The 18,785-nt window shown below is 27.6% G+C and overlaps 1 protein-coding gene across 2 annotated transcripts in view; it reads left to right on the top strand.

The window, feature by feature from the left end:
* Positions 1-528: 528 nt before the first annotated feature.
* The window catches only part of LOC112603183 (proton-coupled amino acid transporter-like protein pathetic), a 39,018-nt gene continuing 20,761 nt past the window's right edge, over positions 529-18,785 (top strand). For both annotated transcript variants that reach the window (XM_025351643.1, XM_025351644.1), the window contains exon 1: positions 529-1,024. The gene's annotated coding sequence lies outside the window, so the exon portion shown is untranslated. The remainder of the gene's footprint in view (positions 1,025-18,785) is intronic.

Raw genomic sequence — 18,785 nt, 5'->3', positions numbered from 1 at the left:
AGTACTTACGTATGTACGCAACGTATTTGTGTATAAGTGGCCCTCACTCGATCAATTAATATTGATCGATATCACCGCGGCCATCGTACCTAAATAATATAATTGGGCAATATACTTATTTAAAGTTGTTATAATAATAGTATTATATAGATCGTTATAGGTTGAGTGCTGCCGACCATAATATTTTAGTAACTTTAATAATAATTTGCGCGGGCGTTTGCTCTACAATAATCTAACGTATATTTCGTTCTCGTAATCGCGTAGGTATAATGATATAGTGATACCTGCAGTGTTTATGTAATAAACCCATTGTGTATATATGGTGACTATATATACATATATATGTTATTATATGCGATATTAAATTATTATAGTGACCGGCAGTCACCACGGTCATCGGCGACCGCCACCTCCACCACCGCCACCTGCTCCACCTCCACCGCATCCATAACAGTAGTCTACGAAAGTCCTTCCGACTCGCCGATTCGCCGCCGCCACCGCTCGTACGCGTATAGATCATATCTAGCTCTATATAATATACTGTTTTCGTCGATCATTCATTTATCCGGTCCCGCACACTATATAGCAGAAACCGCATTGCAGTCGCAGCAGTCATCGCGCCAACATCACCAATACTCCCAGCACCGCAAACGCAGATGTCCAGCACGAAATTCTCGATATCCGCTGCATCTCGTCGTAACAGTATTAGCACGCACATATCCGGCTTTTGTACCAATAGATGCACTCCGACCTATCGTAATAATATTACTACGCCGGCTGCAAAGAATGATCAATAGCGCTGCGCACGACTAGTTTGAGCGTAACGGAAGGCGACGACGGCGGTGCGTCTACGCGTGCGGAAGCAGCAGCAGCAGCCGCTGTACAAGTATACCATACGAGCGGTACACGGTGTGCTCGTAGCGAAAGCATCAAACGCCCGAGACAAGAACACCGACTGCACAGTGACGATTGCGGCGAGTGATCGCGGAACCCGGCGCAAATTCGCCTGCACCATCTGCTCAAGGTACCTAATACGCATTTTGTTCTTTTTATATTTTATTTTATTAAGTAGTGTCTGCGCGAATCGTCATAATCATCGGTATATAATATTATTACATGATGTGTTATATTGTGTATATCGTTTATGATTTTGACGGTTTCGTTTCGGCTCGGTAGAAAAAAAAAATGTCGATTTGGGATTTACGGATTTCGAACACATAGAACTTAGGTTTTAATGCTTTATTTTACTTTTATTTTGTACAATTTTTTGAATTAAATGGGTACTTAACGTATTAAAAAAAAAAAAAAAAAAATGACTTATTAAAATGGTCAATTAATAAATTTGAAATAATAACTGCTATTTTTAGTTTACCGTTTTTCAAACGTTAGGAGAAGTATCATATTATTATCTTTAAAATTAAAAATAAATTATTTTACCTATTATGTAAAAATGTGAACATTTATAGGAGTCTCGTTGTACTATTTGATTCGAAATTTTAGAATTTTAAATACACTAACCACTTAGATAACCCATAAATTTTAATGTTACAATAATGAGATTCCGGTAACAATATAAAGGTAATAGATTAAATATTTTTAAATATATGAACGGCTACAGAATAGACCTTCTAATAAAGGGGACCTTATTATTGGGTGAGAGTTATTTTTTATGTACATAATAATTATAACAATGTATCTAATTATTGTATTAATATTGTGTTATAACAATAATATCATAATGTTTAATTTTAATTTTGTCTAAACATTTTTCTTTAGATGAATATTATCATTTTTTAAATAAAGTATCTAGTTTTTTTTTATGGATTATTTGGTGAACATAAAAAATAATTTAGACAATTAGACGTATTAGAATCCATTTTACAGTCTCGCGTTTTCTTCCGCACGTGTGTTTCGATTGCCGGAGTAGCACGTATAAACTCAAACAATGTTCTGCGTGCAAATAAAAATACACGTATAATACGCGTGACTATGAAATGAACCTAAATAAATAATACTATATAACATATATAAGTAAAATTACTTTTAAAATATTAATAATGAAACTAAGATGATTTATTAAAATATACTTAAATAGTTAAACAATGGAGCATGTAATCTGGTATGATTCTTTAAGTTAAATTTGTATCAAGGTAACTTGAGGTTGAGGAACTTTCTAATAAAAAAAAAAAATCCTCGTATTAAGTTATTATTCTGATAACTTTTTTAAAACAAATTTTTTATCTAAATACAATTTTGTTTATCTTATTGAATAAAATATGTTTTAGTAGGTATTTATTAATTTATTTTATTATAATTATTTTATATGACCAAGACATTTAACAAAATAAGGAAATTATTAATTAAGGTTAAGTTTGATTAGATAATAATATCTATTAAAGAGTTTTATGATTTATTAAATCTTATTTTTATCTAATTAGTATAATTACTATATTTGTTACGATGTGTATGTTGATTTGTAAATCATTTTAGAACTATAAATTAAAATAATAAATTACGTGGAACTATAGTGAAAACAATTTATTTTTCGAACACTTTGAGAACAATTTTCTTCAGTTGGAATTTATTGAATTTGAGTCGTTAGTTTCATTAACCAATAACTATCGCGAATGTATTATAATATTTAATGCCGGTCATGATTCCAATTTGATTTTAAATACCAACAATTTCTCGAGAGGATTTGCAGAAAAAACCGTAGTCTTGTTATTTACAAAAAGTTTGATAGAATCGTGAAATGTTTTGATTAGTACGTGCGAGTATATTATTGTATGCTTCTATGCGTGCATTTTGAAAGATAACGTGGGTATTATGAGATGAAAGTAAATTATGCGACCGAAACACAATAAGCGGGCCGGTAATTATATACTTAGATTATTCGAGACATTTCGTATTTAAATAATATCTTGTTGACATAATTTGCATAGATTGGTATAAAAAACAATTTTATACATACTGGTACTAATACATAATAGATATTATTATACATGAGTTGTACGGCCTGAGAAGACATAAAAATATTACGAAAGTTTGGTATATAATAGTGTGATATAGGCGTATAGCCAATAGTGGATGATTTCACGTTCACAGTCACCATCATCGTCATTACTCATTATGTTTAATGGTAATGTTTGTGCGACATTGTATTGTTCATTATAATCGTAATCATTATTCGTATATAGATTTCGTATCGAATAGTCTTTAAAACTTGCATACGTATGATGTAAATTAATTGTCCATTTTCGTTGGAAATTGTGTGTTGTTGTCCGGTCGGCAGTCACCACCATAATTGTACATAGTATATTATCATTATTATGTGCGTGTGATGTAAATTGATAGGCAGTTTTCGTCAAAGTTGTTGTTTCATACGTGTTCGTCGTGTATATATCACGCGGTCGTATATGATGTAAATAGTAAATACTAGGCCATTTTCGACGTTCTTCGACCTGTATTTTTTTTTTTTTTAATTTTTTATCATCGTTATTTTTTTTATACTAACAATAAATTATAGGCGCGCACACGTTATTAAAATATTATAATAGTGCGTACTACGCCTATATAAAGTCGTGCATTGTGTAACTTTTATAAACATTTCGTACCAACTATCGTTGTAATTGGTAGGCGCGTGTTGGTGTGACGCTCATTTTTTTTTTTTGAATTTCATAATAGCTTTACCGCTATGAAATCAAGAAATACCACTATTCAAAATCCGGAATCATTATATGAGTGTCCGATTGATACATTATAGCGGCGTCTACATTTTCTCATAAATACATTTGAATATTCAAATTCGAAAACAAACTATGCCTACTGCAGAGTTTTTGTTGTTTCATAGTCGCCACTTGCCATTTGGACATGCCACAGCCCGTTTTAATGCCTACCTATATGTAATAATGATGGCGACAAAGATATAACAGTCTTATGGAGAAAACTACTATTAAGTTGAGGCTGTACTAGCTGTTGTGATTGTGTCTTATACGCAAACGCTGAATATTGATGACCTGTACATATGCAACATAATATATTTACATTGTAGTGTCTTCGACGATTAAAATTTCGAAATTTCGAAATATATTATAGTTTTATACATTAATATTCCGTGAAAAAAAATCGTAGAATATTTAATATTTATATTATTTTTATATTATTATTATCATCATCTTTATTTAAATAAACTGCGCATAATAATAGCTTAACAAAAAATACGCAGGTAGGAATAGATAATTTTTTTTTTTTTTTTTGTTTAGATACAAGTAGATAATATAATTTTATCAAATAATTTTATAATTTTCTCGGTGTTTTAACCGTTTTGAAATCGCAAGCCATCGAACCTGTGTTTTCATGATATCGAAATTCGTATATTTCCGGTGTATATATTATACTTTTACTACAGGTTGCAGCAAACCTGTTGCATACAAACGCACCTGTGGACGTGTACCCATGTAGTATAGCTGCACAATACAATATGCATTACTTCAACTTCATCATGTACACTTGTAAATTAATTATCATTATTGCGTGTATTTGTAATGTCGTAGGTATAACACCTATCATTAATGGAAAAAATAGATCACCGACCAAATTTGTTGTCAATCGCACGCCTATGTGAAATATATACATATGGTAATGCATTCACGAACCAGTTTCTGTACCTTCAATTATTTTCGACACACTACTATATTTGAGCTAAATATACGAGAGATTATTTCTATACATATCATATAATATTATATAGATATAACTATTATGGTCTATAAGATATTAAATTCCCCTATGAGCTGCTATTTTACTCTTTCACATACACGTGCAAGTGCACCTTCGCCCTACACTCCTATATGCACGAGAGTATGTAATGTAGATAATAATGATAATAATTATATTAAGGTTTGGAAAGAAAACCGCTGCCGATAAGTGTATACGCGCGAAAGTATAAAAAATACTATTCACAGGACTCTATTATATAGGCGCGCCCAATATCGACGTTACATGATATTGTTATTATTATTATATATCCAAACTACCGAGTCCCATTATTATGAATTATTACGACTATCGTCGTAATTATTGCTGAGATTTCGCGGTTTTTCATCAGCCACGATTGAAGGGCGACTATCGTCGGCGCCGCCGCCGATAACGAGAATATAATAATAATAATAATAATAATCGTCACCGTAATGGTTTTAATCGTAATAATAATAATATCAAGTATAATAATATAATGGTCGCGTAATAGGTAGATACACGCACAACTTTAATGCAATAAAAATTTAATAACAAATAATATAATATATCAACACAAATTTACACACACGCACACATTACGACCTATACGCTCACCATGTAATATTAAGTAATAATAATAATAATAATATAATGATGGATATATTAAATTATTATTAAATTTTTTATTTTTATTATTTTTATTATTATTATTATTATTATTATTATTATTATTATTATACGCCGGCGTACGACTTCTTGGCCGTGGCTGCTGTGGCGGTGACGGCGGGTACCGGCTACGGTGTCCTCGCCGACGGGCCAAGGTGAAACAGATCGAGTATATAGGCAATACACCGACGTTGGTAAGACGCGGTCGCGGTCGCATGTACGCCGATATAACGACGCGCCGCCGTGCCGTTGCGGTCGAACGATCGCGATCGCGAGCAAAGCTCGTGCCCTCGCTCGGGCCCGAACAAGTGATTGTTGCCGCCGCCGCTGAGTTTATTATAATAATAAGAGTGAAAAAAAAAAACGAATTTTAAAAGTAAAACGTAAATAATAATAGTAGGTACAAAAAAAAATAAAAAATAAAAGCGTCATCGTGTATTGAGTGGTTTTCTGCGTGTAAACAAAAACAACGACCATATTATAACCTACCTAATAATAATAATAATAATAATAATATAAACACACCGTGGCGAGGGCGAACCACGATCGCACACAATGTACGGACGTTTATTATTATGAAAAATACAACAATATAAAATAAGCGGCATTTGCTTATTATCATCAATGTGTATTATATGTGATATATAAAATAGATACAATAATAAATTATGTAAAAAAATTATTATTTTTTGAAATATTACAATATTATGACACGATTGTATTATAATAATGATAATATCAATAAACAGTAAACACAATAATAGGAAATTTATACGCGTGATAGGGAAGTGAGAAGGATACTATTGTCTATAGCATGAGATCGGTTTTTTATAACCACAAAATATTGTGTCTAAATTATGATGGTTTTTCATCTCGATAGCGATGTTTTTGCTTTCAGAAGGAAAATTAATTTCGTTCAATTCCGATTTCTATGGATATTCAGTATTCACTTCATATTGTCTATATACTCTCAATGTTATTTATTTTTTTTATTTATTCCTATATATCTCCTGTTATAATGCATTGTAAATACAATAAATTATACACTTTACGTTTCACAGTAAGCGACTAACTCTAATTTACGTATCAGACCAGATTGGGTTACTCGGGGGGGATTATCTATATACACAAACGGTAGCTCATAAAATGAACATACTTCTGTTTCATGACTCAATGATGTAGTGCTTGGTGTAGACATGAAACCCTGAAGTCGTCGCCACTCGCCAGGTAACAATAATGAAGTTTGGAAGCACCGGCGGCGGCACGTCTGCGGGAAGCCGATTTGACAAAATTTCTCCGTATATGCGCGCAGTGCGCACATAAAATATACATGCACAAACTTGATCTATCACGGCTTCAACGCATTTATAATAATAATAATAATTATTATTTTTATTATCTGACTGTAACAATTATTTTAATTGTTGATATCCGAATGCCGTTTGACGATAAGTACCGCTGCATTGTGTATTTGTGTGTTTTATACGTGATTATCGTTTTGGTGAAACGCTGCAGGTGTATTATATTTATATATACTACAATGTTCATGAAATATAGATAGTTTCGTTTTCTCTTCTATTTGTTCGTATCGTTTTCACTTAACCTAACCTATAACCTATAGGCTAAAAGTATACTGTTATATGAACTTGTGCACCTAGTGAACATGCATATAAAATACGAACAAATGTTTTTATTTTTAATCCTTGAAGAATCTAATTAGAAATTATACATTAATTCAAACTTTTTGTATTGCATCAAATCGAATAAGAGTTTATTTTTAAATATTTATCTTCTATTTATTTTCAAAAGTTTTTTTTTTTTACTACTTCGAAGGTGTAAAACTATACTATATACTCGTATGGGCTACATTCATTAAGTGATAGGTATCGATATGTCTATATGATACATAATAATTTAAATTATTTTAAAAATTGTAGGTATATTTATCAAAGTTTAGTTCAATTATCGTTGTATAAATAATACTTAAAAAGAATATAATATAAAATAAAAACTAACTAAAAAATAATGACTTTAATTAGATCACATAGATGAATATAAATCAATGTATCCAATGTACTTAGATTTTATTTTAAAATTAATTTTTTAGAATTTAATGTGGCATAGGAATTTAATATTTTAAAACTCAACTTTTTTGTAAATCTTAATTTGACTTAACAAGCTTATATTTCTCTTTATAGTATTATTTTATACATAAAATTAAAAATACTATAGCAAGCCGTGGGGGTAAGTGTATTCTTATGATAGTATACGGATATGTAAGACGTTAGAATACCTATATACTTAGAATTTAGAGTTAGTTCATGTTATTATATTTTAAAATAACTATAGGCTAATAAAATAAATATAATGTTATAATTATAAAGAAGAAAACGAACATCATTAATCTTAACGCTGTAAAAAATTAATATGAGGTAAATTTGGAATAATATTTTTTTAGTTTTACTATAATTTTAGTTAAATAAATTTAAAAAAAAAATTATTTTTGGTTTTTAAAAATTGTATTAGTATAATATACCTTATAAGGTTAAGATATCATTACATTTAAATTTTTTCTGTAAAATACAGTATATTTACCTACATATATAATATGTACCAACATTTTATAAATTATAGATATAATTAAATAATTAGCTCATATTGTAAAAATAAGTAATGTTATTAACATTCATTAGGTACTGCAGTAAAATAATAAAAATATTTAAAATTGCATACATTTCCCTTTTCGAAACATATTAATAGAAAACAATGAGAAGGTTCTCAGAAATAATTGCAATTTTAATTCAAATCCAAGCCCTATACATATAATTGGTACGAACAATATTATGGTATAATAAACTGGATAAAAAGCAATTATTATTGATGGCCGTGGAGTATAACAATATGCAAATTTCATTAGGCGACAACATTATAATATGAGCTGCATGGATTTTATTTAGCCGTCAATATACACTTAGAGCATCTGCATCCGCATTCATTACATCTTACAAAGACCACGAATACACGGGCATGTAATTATAAATCATATTTTCAAATTCGATAAAAATAATGAAAATAATTTAACATTTAATATAAAAAATAAGACTTGATAAAAAAAATATATAACTTTTGCTTATGTTACTTTAACGTTGATTAATTTGTTTATTTACTTAATTATTATTATTATTTTTCTTTATATAAGCACTTTTGATAAATGTATTTGATATTTGTTAAGAAATTCCTTATAATTTCTAATGTGATACATTTTATTGAAACTTATACCATTATTACGTTGTATACCTAGTTTTAAAGAAAAAAAATATGGTATAATCATTTCTGATAAAATTGTTAAACGTACTAAGAAAAAAAATAAAGTTAAAAATTCCAAAAATAAATTTTAAATTACTGATTTTTGGTTTTATTCTTCTAAAACATATTTATAGTGAACCAACCCTTTGGACAAAAAAATAAAATTTTTATTATAATTTTCATGCAAAATATTAAGCAAATTTCAAAGCTGTAATTGTTTAGATTTTTTCCCTATTATTTCTGTAATTTGTAGTGACCTAGCTATACCTGCTGAAATTTAAATTAAGAATACCTACAATAAAATTATACATTTTTAAATATCGCACTAGTAATTATGGGCGTGCACAGTTTGCAGAGGTTCAAGGTGCAGTATGATGTAATATGGTTCATTTTCTATTTTTTTTTTTTTTTATAAATGCCAGTTTAAAATAAAACCACTCTTTTACTCGACTTCAAGTTTCACAATGAAATCTTATTCTTACGCAATACAAATAATTATCTCTAAAAAAAAAAAAAAAAACTATAAAATGGTTTGATGTATGCATTTTAATCTTTTATAAAATAATAAATAAACGAAAACGAAAATACACAAGATTTATATAAACTAATATATATGTTGTAATTATCAACTAGGTACTGCAGAACATACATTGTGTTTTTGTAGATAAAATGAATTGATATTCCTATTTTTTTATTAATACAATATCATTAATTCCTGTAATAAGTTATGACCATTATTTTTGAAAATGTACTTAAACGAAAGACAACACAATATATAACTTATAAGAGTACTTATTTAGTACTTATTACCTTCTATCACGGTTAATTATCCATCAAAAAAAATGTTTTAGTGTAGCAATTCTTGCCTATTCTGCCCCTGTGCACACGTATTTACGCTTGTTATTGAATTAAAAAATATAATTTAATATCTATTATATTTATCACAATATGATATATTATATTATATTGTAATATAATATTATATATAAAATAAAACATAATTATGTATATTATAAACAACATACATAAATTAATCAATATTTAATGCTAATATAGTGAATAGTTAACTACAAATATACAATAACAGCTGCACCGAGTGTAACGTCAATATCGAGAATGATTTCTGGTAAAAAATTATTAATTGGATCTATAGTTGGAACTTTGTTTTGTTGTTGTCAAAAGGCAAGGAATTAAAAGTGAAAAATTTTCAATAGGAATAGTATAATTTTTTTTAAATAATTAGGAACATCGCAGAAAAACAAGAATTTTTGTACAACACCAGTTTTGGATAAGATCGGTTTTGTTTATTTTGTTAAAATCCAAAAACTTATAGCTGTAAATTCCTACTCTAAAATGTTTAAAATATTTGAACCAATTTTAAACTATTTAATATTTTTATCATGAACCTAATTACACCGTTCCGAGGTATATCGGTAATGATTTATTAATATAAACAATAATATATGATATAATACAATAATAATTAATATATAATTGATACATCCAATATGTTTAGAAATAATTAGTTTAACATACCGAATTACAAATAGAAAAATAAATTACCATAGTAATATAAATAAATTATAAAATACTTTTTGAAATAGAGGCTGACGCATCGTCTTCGCTAAGAATTAATTTTCGTATGCAATGATTTATCATTGAATTCAAATTCAACACATCTATTACAGTGACCTACTCATCAATGTCGATAGACGTTATAGGTATAATTACACTCAAAACTTACTATATTGAAGATTGACTTCCCCAGTTTTTTATTCATTCGTGTGTACATATTCATATTAGGTATTAGGTATATGAGATTTTAAACAATAGAAATGATTATTTCGTCGCAATTATTAATTAATTTTAAATCTATTTCAAATACTTATAATTTAAGTAAATTATTAAATTAATGTTTATAACGAGTTTTATAATTTTATTTTCCGTGCATAATTTTTTGTGGGGTTATGAGATGTGTTTATGTAGGTATGAAGGGCAACTAACAAACGAGGATTAAAGCTCCCACGCATTTTTTATTCGTTGTAGATATTATACCATCATAGCTAATAGAATTTATTTACTACTAGATGATACGACGACATTGTCTTTGGTGGAGTCATCTTAGTCGTGGTCGTCGTTGGTTGTTTTTACACGATGAAGACAATAGTTGAAGACAATAAGCCGATTTATTTTGAACAATATTATTATTGTTTAATAACTATAATAACTGAATAATGACGATAATGGTCGTAAAAGTCGTGTCATTTTGCGCCCGCGTATATAATTTTTCAATTACCGCAATTGTCTTCGTTACATCGTTTATTATTCCTTTAGTTATTACCTACATAATATTATATAATACATAATACCTATATTATACAATTATTATTGTAGGCAAGGTACCTTATAAATTATTACGGAAACGTATCTGAGCGGTGACTGTAAATCTACAAAAACACTCACACACACACATCATTATAATATGCAGTATGCATATTGAGTTAATAATGAACAATGTTTAAAATATACTTGAGACAGTAAAACCTGTTGTTCGACAGTATTACCTACTTATAAGTAAATTAAAATTGAACGGTTATCAACAACATGTATTCATATTAAAACTTATAATGCAGATATTTTTTTTATACACACTAAATAGCTGATAATGGTCATCGTGGATTTAACACGAGTATATTATAATATTACCTATAATATAAACAATAAATTGTTGCAACAGCAGAGTCACTATGTAAGTTTACGAGCAGTATACCCACCATATAGCATATTATATGTACAATAGCATCGACGATGTACGTGTTGTATAATTCGTTGTGCAGTGTAACGTATAAGTAGTTCCGGTGCAGGTCTAGTTATAATAATATGTTTGTGATACAATAATCGCGAGCTTATATTGTATATACCTCTACCCGTTTAGGTATATTAAGTATTATTATTATTATTAATTATTAATGAGACGCCGCCGCCGCAGTTAAGTAGCCATGGTTTATATAATAGGTGTATATGAATGCGCGCGTCGTTAAACAACGTATAAAACTTCATAAATACCTCCATATCGTGCCCGCCGTCGTGCGGTCGTCAAACAACCGACGCGAAATCATTTGTATGTGTGTTAAGGTCACGTCAATGCCGCTGTTAATATTCAATAAGCGCCGCCGCCGTTAAATCAATAAGCCGCAAGTACGATACGTAATAATAACGATACGATATTTACGTAAAATTACGTACAATAATGCGAAGTAGGAATAAACTAGGTAATAATGAGTTATAATGCTAATAATATTATACGGTCTATTATATTATACTAAATACGGAATACTGTGCGGCGGCGGTACAATACAATAATTCTATTATTGTAAGCGTGTTTATAAGAGTCGTGATCTGGTCACTCGGGCACAAGTCATAGATAAATTTTAATATACAGATTGAATGTAAATCGAAACTAATTTCTAAAATTTTTTCCAACATGGAATGAGAATTTCTCATTACATTGAATAATTGAACTTCTCAAAAAATCATTCTTGGCCAGTATTTATACTAGAACTGCGAAATCGTTTTAAACACGCGATTATGAGTATTTATGACTATTATTTATTATTAACAGTACGTTTAATAATTAATAATTTATATACAACACATTCGAGTAACACCTTTGTGTATTTTTCAGTTTTTTTTTTTTTTTTTTTTAATCGTCGGGTGAATGGCGAGGCGTGATGTATGCATATCGTTATGCATATTATTACAATCATCATCGCGGGTGTAGGATATTGTATCGACACGACGACATGTATTTAATTACTAATAAATAATAATACAACATAATTACGACTACGATGAATACCCCCACAGCTACGTATCCGACACATAACGCATTTATATGTCGACGGATGTGCGTGCATTGTGCAATACAAAATTAATGATAATTTGTCAGCGCGCGTAGGTTGTGCGCTACGAACCGATACGCCACAGCGTCTTGACAAGTGGTCAGACGGACGTCGACGGGATTGTGCGACCTATCGTTTGTGTCAAAGGGTGGTTATTATTATAATAGTATTATTATACGGTATAATAAATGCTTATTAGCGCGTATTACACTTAGGTATAAATAAGTATCTATACTTATATAATATAATATATAGCCATATAGGTGCAGCTTCCGAGTTATATATCTACGTCTAATCATCTGCACAGCCCTAATAGTGGTAAAAAATTAAATATAGATTACTGAGATATACTTGAGCGTGTAACACTGCCACACCTTATGATAATTATAGGTATATTTAGATCGTACTAATAGTTTATGTTTATTATACCTTCACGGGCAATCATAAACCACTGTACATATCAGTTGATGTTTCTCCTCGCCACCCCGCAGCTGACCAGTTATATACAATTGATTGTCATCTAGACACGCTAAGGTTTGATTACAGTTATTTTCCACGAGTGAGTTATCAACATTTTTTTTTTTAAATCAATATTACGGTTACCTAATTAAAAAGTGATGTAATATCAAGCAGACATTTTAATTTTATCTTGGAGAAACCAATATTTATTTTGGGACTGTAACATTTATCTATAGAAAGTAACTGTCTTTGGAAACTTGTATAATAAAAAATCGAACTCTAACACCAATAAATTAGGGACATCCATACACCCGCCTTAACCGCGTGCTCGTCTATAATATGATGATGATTTTGATGATAAAAATAATTTGTCAAGTAAGTTATGATGACTTTCGTGTTAACAGTAACATGAATAAAATATGCAGTTGAAAGTTGGATCGTTAAATCTCAAGTTCGATTCCGTGTACATTATACGTACTTGTATACTTATATATTTTATGTAGCGGTCATCTCGTATATACTCAAATGTAATCCTAGTTAAATTTGTGTTTCCAAATGACCGCAGACCACGTTTTATGGTATGTAAATATTACATAACATTATAAATGTTATGTATTCAATCCTTCCGACTCTAATATTATAGCCTATAGATATAATATTTCCCTATTCCACATCGCTAAATTACAGCTGAAGGTTTTTGGTGGTTTATTTTTATTACTCTTCGAAAAAAAATTACCTACGAGCTTATAAATTCATAACTGATACTGGCTGTTAATAAGTTTTTGATGGATTATAATTAATTAATATTAACATGTTATAACCACGAACCCGATAACCCGATTTATATGCACATTTTTTTATTTTTAAAAGTCATTGAAAATTCTAGGTTAAACTAAAATGTATCTTTCATGGTCTCGATAATTTATATTATATACAGATTGCTATTTAAATAGCGTCATATTATTTATACACATTGTGACCTGTTACACCACTCTTACTAATTTATTATACTTTTAATCGTTTGATTACACTAACGTGCAATTACAGTTTGTCAACAAAACGTATACTAGAAAAAGAATGCATAGATTTTAATAGTTTGAGTAATTTAAAAACTAAAAAATGTAAAATTATCTATTTAAATAATAATTTTATAGAATATATGACAATTTCGATCATAAAAATGTATATATAATAGTACAGTAAATTAAATGATAGTAAATTAAAATCACCTATAAATTTTAACATTTGTGGATAATAATATTTCATTAATAAAATGTTATGTATGTTCGAGGATAATGTATACCTAACTATACCAAACAGTAAATACATATAAAAACCTACGTGGTTATATTATCTTTAAACATTTCAGATATTTATCAATATGATGAATGTAAGTATTGATTTTAATAAAAATTTATTTTTGTGTCCGATGATATTTATTGTAGTAAAAATAATGAACCGTTTAAATTAGAGTAGCTTTTTAATAGCAAATTAGTTCTAATTTGTTCTTAGGCGAGTCAAAAGTAGAAAAAGTTTTAAAATGATTTTTAAAATAACTGTGGAAAATAAAAAAAATACGAAAATTTATTAGAATTTAAAATCATTTCCGACATTCCCGCTTTGAATCATTTTTGGCATACGATGATAGATATATCATTGAATTCAAATTTACCAAATTCATTGCAGTGACCCAATCAATAACTTAATTTAATTAATAACACAAATAGTATAATAATTAATATTACAAAATAATCGAGTACTATTAAAATTATATATAAGTTGTTAAAATAAATTTATCTTTAATCGAATATAATATTAAAGAAGTTAATTATGTTTATAATTAATAAATATAAAAAATAATAAATTGTTAAGACGTATAATACAATATTAATTTTAGAGGCATTCAGATATTATATTTAATATATATTTTTATATTGATTAGATTTGATTATTATTTATTATTATTTAAACATTATAAATACATCAGTAGTATGTTACATAATCTAATATTTTACGTATTAATAATATCTATCATATGGAATGCTAAAAAAATTGAAGCAGTAGGCATATAGTATAAAAAATAAAAATGTTCGATTTTCAATACTAAATAATTATAACTGAAGAATATATTATTATAATATCTATAAAATCATCAAAATATGCTAAAATATTTCTGTATTAGTCATAGTTCAATCAATCAATAAGCTATATTAAATGACATCATTATTACTGACAATTTAATCTCAATTCGACGTATTAAAATTATTCCATCAGAACAATGGTTCTCAATCTTTTTGGATTTATGTCACTCTTATCCACAATCATCCAGTACTGCGTCACTCTAACAATAGAATATTAAGCAATTTATACTGTTCATTTTAGAAAAATTATATCAAATTTAAAAAAATACAATACATAAAAATATAATAGTTGCACGTTTTATTTTAGTTGTAGTGTTGAGTAAACATTGTCATTTTAAATTTAAAAATAAAGTATGAATATCGATAAATAATAAAAAATTGTATAAAATATGAAAAATTAATGATATATATGACCTTAATGGTTTCTACAAAATTCGAAAAATTAATAATTGTCTTTTATTTTTATTTTCTCCAAGTATTTTGTGTCACTCCTACACTGGATCCTCATGGTGACTTATCATATTGGTAGAGAACCAATGAATTAGACAACAAAAATTAATAAGTAAATCATTCAAAAATAATTTTATTATTTTTAGTACTTATAATTGAATTGGTAGCTAAGTTATTAGTTATCACTTAGTGAACAGTGATAATGTATAATCGTAGATTTAAGTATTAAAAATCAATTTTATATTCAAACAAAAATAACAGCATTTTAGTTTCAAACTTAAAAAGATATTACTAGTAATCCTGTACTAATTAAAAGTTATAACCTAGATATGTAATACATTTATATTTTTTTTACCACCTGATCTGTTGTAATTATTTTTATAACCCGTAGTAAAATCCATTGAAATATCATAAATACTTTATATATAGTAATATAGTAGGTTTATTAATTCTATAATAAATAATAATAAAATGTGATTTAATCGTCATAAAAAATATAAATGGTGAATGAGTCTAATGTGATGTGTACCGTGTTTATATCTATAAACAATACCATAATCTATAAAATATATAAATAAAATGTATTATAAGTTCAAAATTTGTTGAAAACTATTATGATTTTTTTCTCATTTTAGTTTCAGTATTTATACATTATATAGTAGTAAACCATGACATTTTCATTAATACACCCCAGGCTATACGTCTATAATATACTACAAATTTGAAATGTATGTGAACTAAGGTCTGAGATTAAAAATCTTATTATATTAAGCATATTATGTTTAGACCACACACGTGTCTTTTTTGCAATATGTTTCATGTGTGTATTTTATCATATAGAATGGAATGTGGTACCTACGTATATTTAATAGGTATACACTGCATGCACACAAGTATTCATCACAACATGTATTAGCCGTGGTTTAAAAGGCTGTATATCTGTTAGAATCGTGATAATAGTTTGCGGGTCGCCATGGAGGGTTGGGTCAATCAAGGGTGCGGAAACCTTTTATATTGTTAAGCAAACCACATGTTGCTATTCAACTGGTCATAAATTTCAACATCGCACGTTTAAGAAAGGCGATATTGAATTCCTTTAAAATAATATGTATTATAACGACGGTACATACGGTGCTCTTTTTGAAAAACTATTATTTATACATAAACACCTGTAGAATGGAAATGTAAACTAATAATACGTGTTATAACTTATAATACATGTATACAATTCAATAGATTGTGGGGGGTGAAATCGTATTTCAAGCTGTATTGAAATAAGAATTTAAAAGCCTATGTAAAATATAATAGGAATGAACCCAATCACGACAATGTTGAGTATCTTATTGTTAAAACGGAAGTTTTAATGGATTTCGTATACAACTATAATGTTTGATGTGAAATATTTATTTTCTTGAATACTGATAACAACAAAACTTATCTCAATAGAAATTTGTTTTAGGGAATTCACTGTAGAAAAACAGATATTTGATTTAAAAGGAGATTCTTTCACAAATTTTCTAAATAAGTTTCTTTGTATAAATATTAATAGTTAAACACAAATATTATATAAAAAAACATATTATTACTATTAATTGAGTACAATTTGTAGAGTTAACTCATTTCATTTATAATTTTGCTACTGGTTTGATAAAATTACGTGTTATTATGGTTGAGCTTTTATAATGTATTAAATATAAAATATGCATATTAAATATATATACAATATTCTGAGCTGAAACTAATATATAACGTATGTGTGTAATTTTTATATCTTTAAAAGATATACCAACTTTAAATTATATAATATTGTGTTTTAAATTATGTTATAAAATAGTTAATGTTAAAATTAAAATAAATCACTGTTTATCGAGTGTAAATAAAATATGTATAAACTATAAAATAGAATATGTCAAAAGTTCATCAAATCAAGTCTATAATTTGTAAATCGTATCAAACTATATCTATATGTTTTTCGAAGAAATAAATTATTTTATGACCTATGTAAGAGCGATACCAGCTATAGGCTGTAATAAAATATTGAAAATTGAATAAACGTACTAGATTATTAAATTTATAAATTGAATAATCAAAATTTTTTGTTACAAAAAGGTTTAAAAAAATTATACAACTGAATTTTTTGTAATTTGAGATTATATATGTATAAATATATGTAGGCATAGAAGGTGGCGCATGTTAATTGAACATTCACTAAAATGTATATAAATAATTAGTATTTAAATGAAACAATTTAAACGATGTTCACCTTATACACATTTTTTACATTAATCTATCTGACTAAAAAGAAATGTTTCATATTATTGTACTACTCTATACATGTATGATATAATATGTTTAATGTACCTAGATAAATATTAATGTAGGTAATACTAATAAGTAATAAATGATATATAATACATGAATAGACTATAATAAATTAAATAATTGATGAATAGTAATTTTAGTTATAATAAAAATTACTTATTAAAGATTCAAAGATATTTTTAAATTCCAGTTAGTTATCTAGTGTTTCTTTCAATACCTACTCATTTTATCATAAAATTAAATATTACATTTTATATATTTTAAGTCTATAAATTAAGATTTATCGATTCGATAAAAGTTTTTCTGGGGCTGTAAATACTCAATTGAAAAATCTTGTATGTGTATGCATGCGGTACTTTAACAGTCGTATTTATAAATTTTTTGTGCATTGTATGATTATACTTTACCATGGCCTTGAGAATTTTTTTTGTTAGTAATGTTAGTATACATATTTCTTTTGTTGCCGTTTGTAAGAAACCACTTATATTGATTATACTAACATTTATTCAGAATTATTGTACCATTATTATTTATTAATAAAATTTTATTATAGTCTATACTTAAAATACTTTATACAATATTTTATATACTTAAAACACTAACAAAAATATTCAATATAATTATGGGTACCAATTCTTGGTCTTTTAACGATTATTCATTTAAAAATTAATATTGTATCTATTATTTTTATGATGCATTAGTACAACAATATTGTTTCTGAAATCCATTTATTCTACGATTTTTTACACATCGTGATCGCAATCAGATAAATTAATTTCATTTTTAATACTTTATCTACACT

The sequence above is a fragment of the Melanaphis sacchari genome, unplaced genomic scaffold (assembly GCF_002803265.2).
Source record: "Melanaphis sacchari strain LSU unplaced genomic scaffold, SCAv2.0 Contig9_pilon_pilon, whole genome shotgun sequence".
Classification (NCBI taxonomy): Eukaryota; Metazoa; Arthropoda; class Insecta; order Hemiptera; family Aphididae; genus Melanaphis; species Melanaphis sacchari.
Note: the sequence above shows the minus strand (reverse complement) of the source record. Positions and strands in the feature narration are given on the sequence as shown.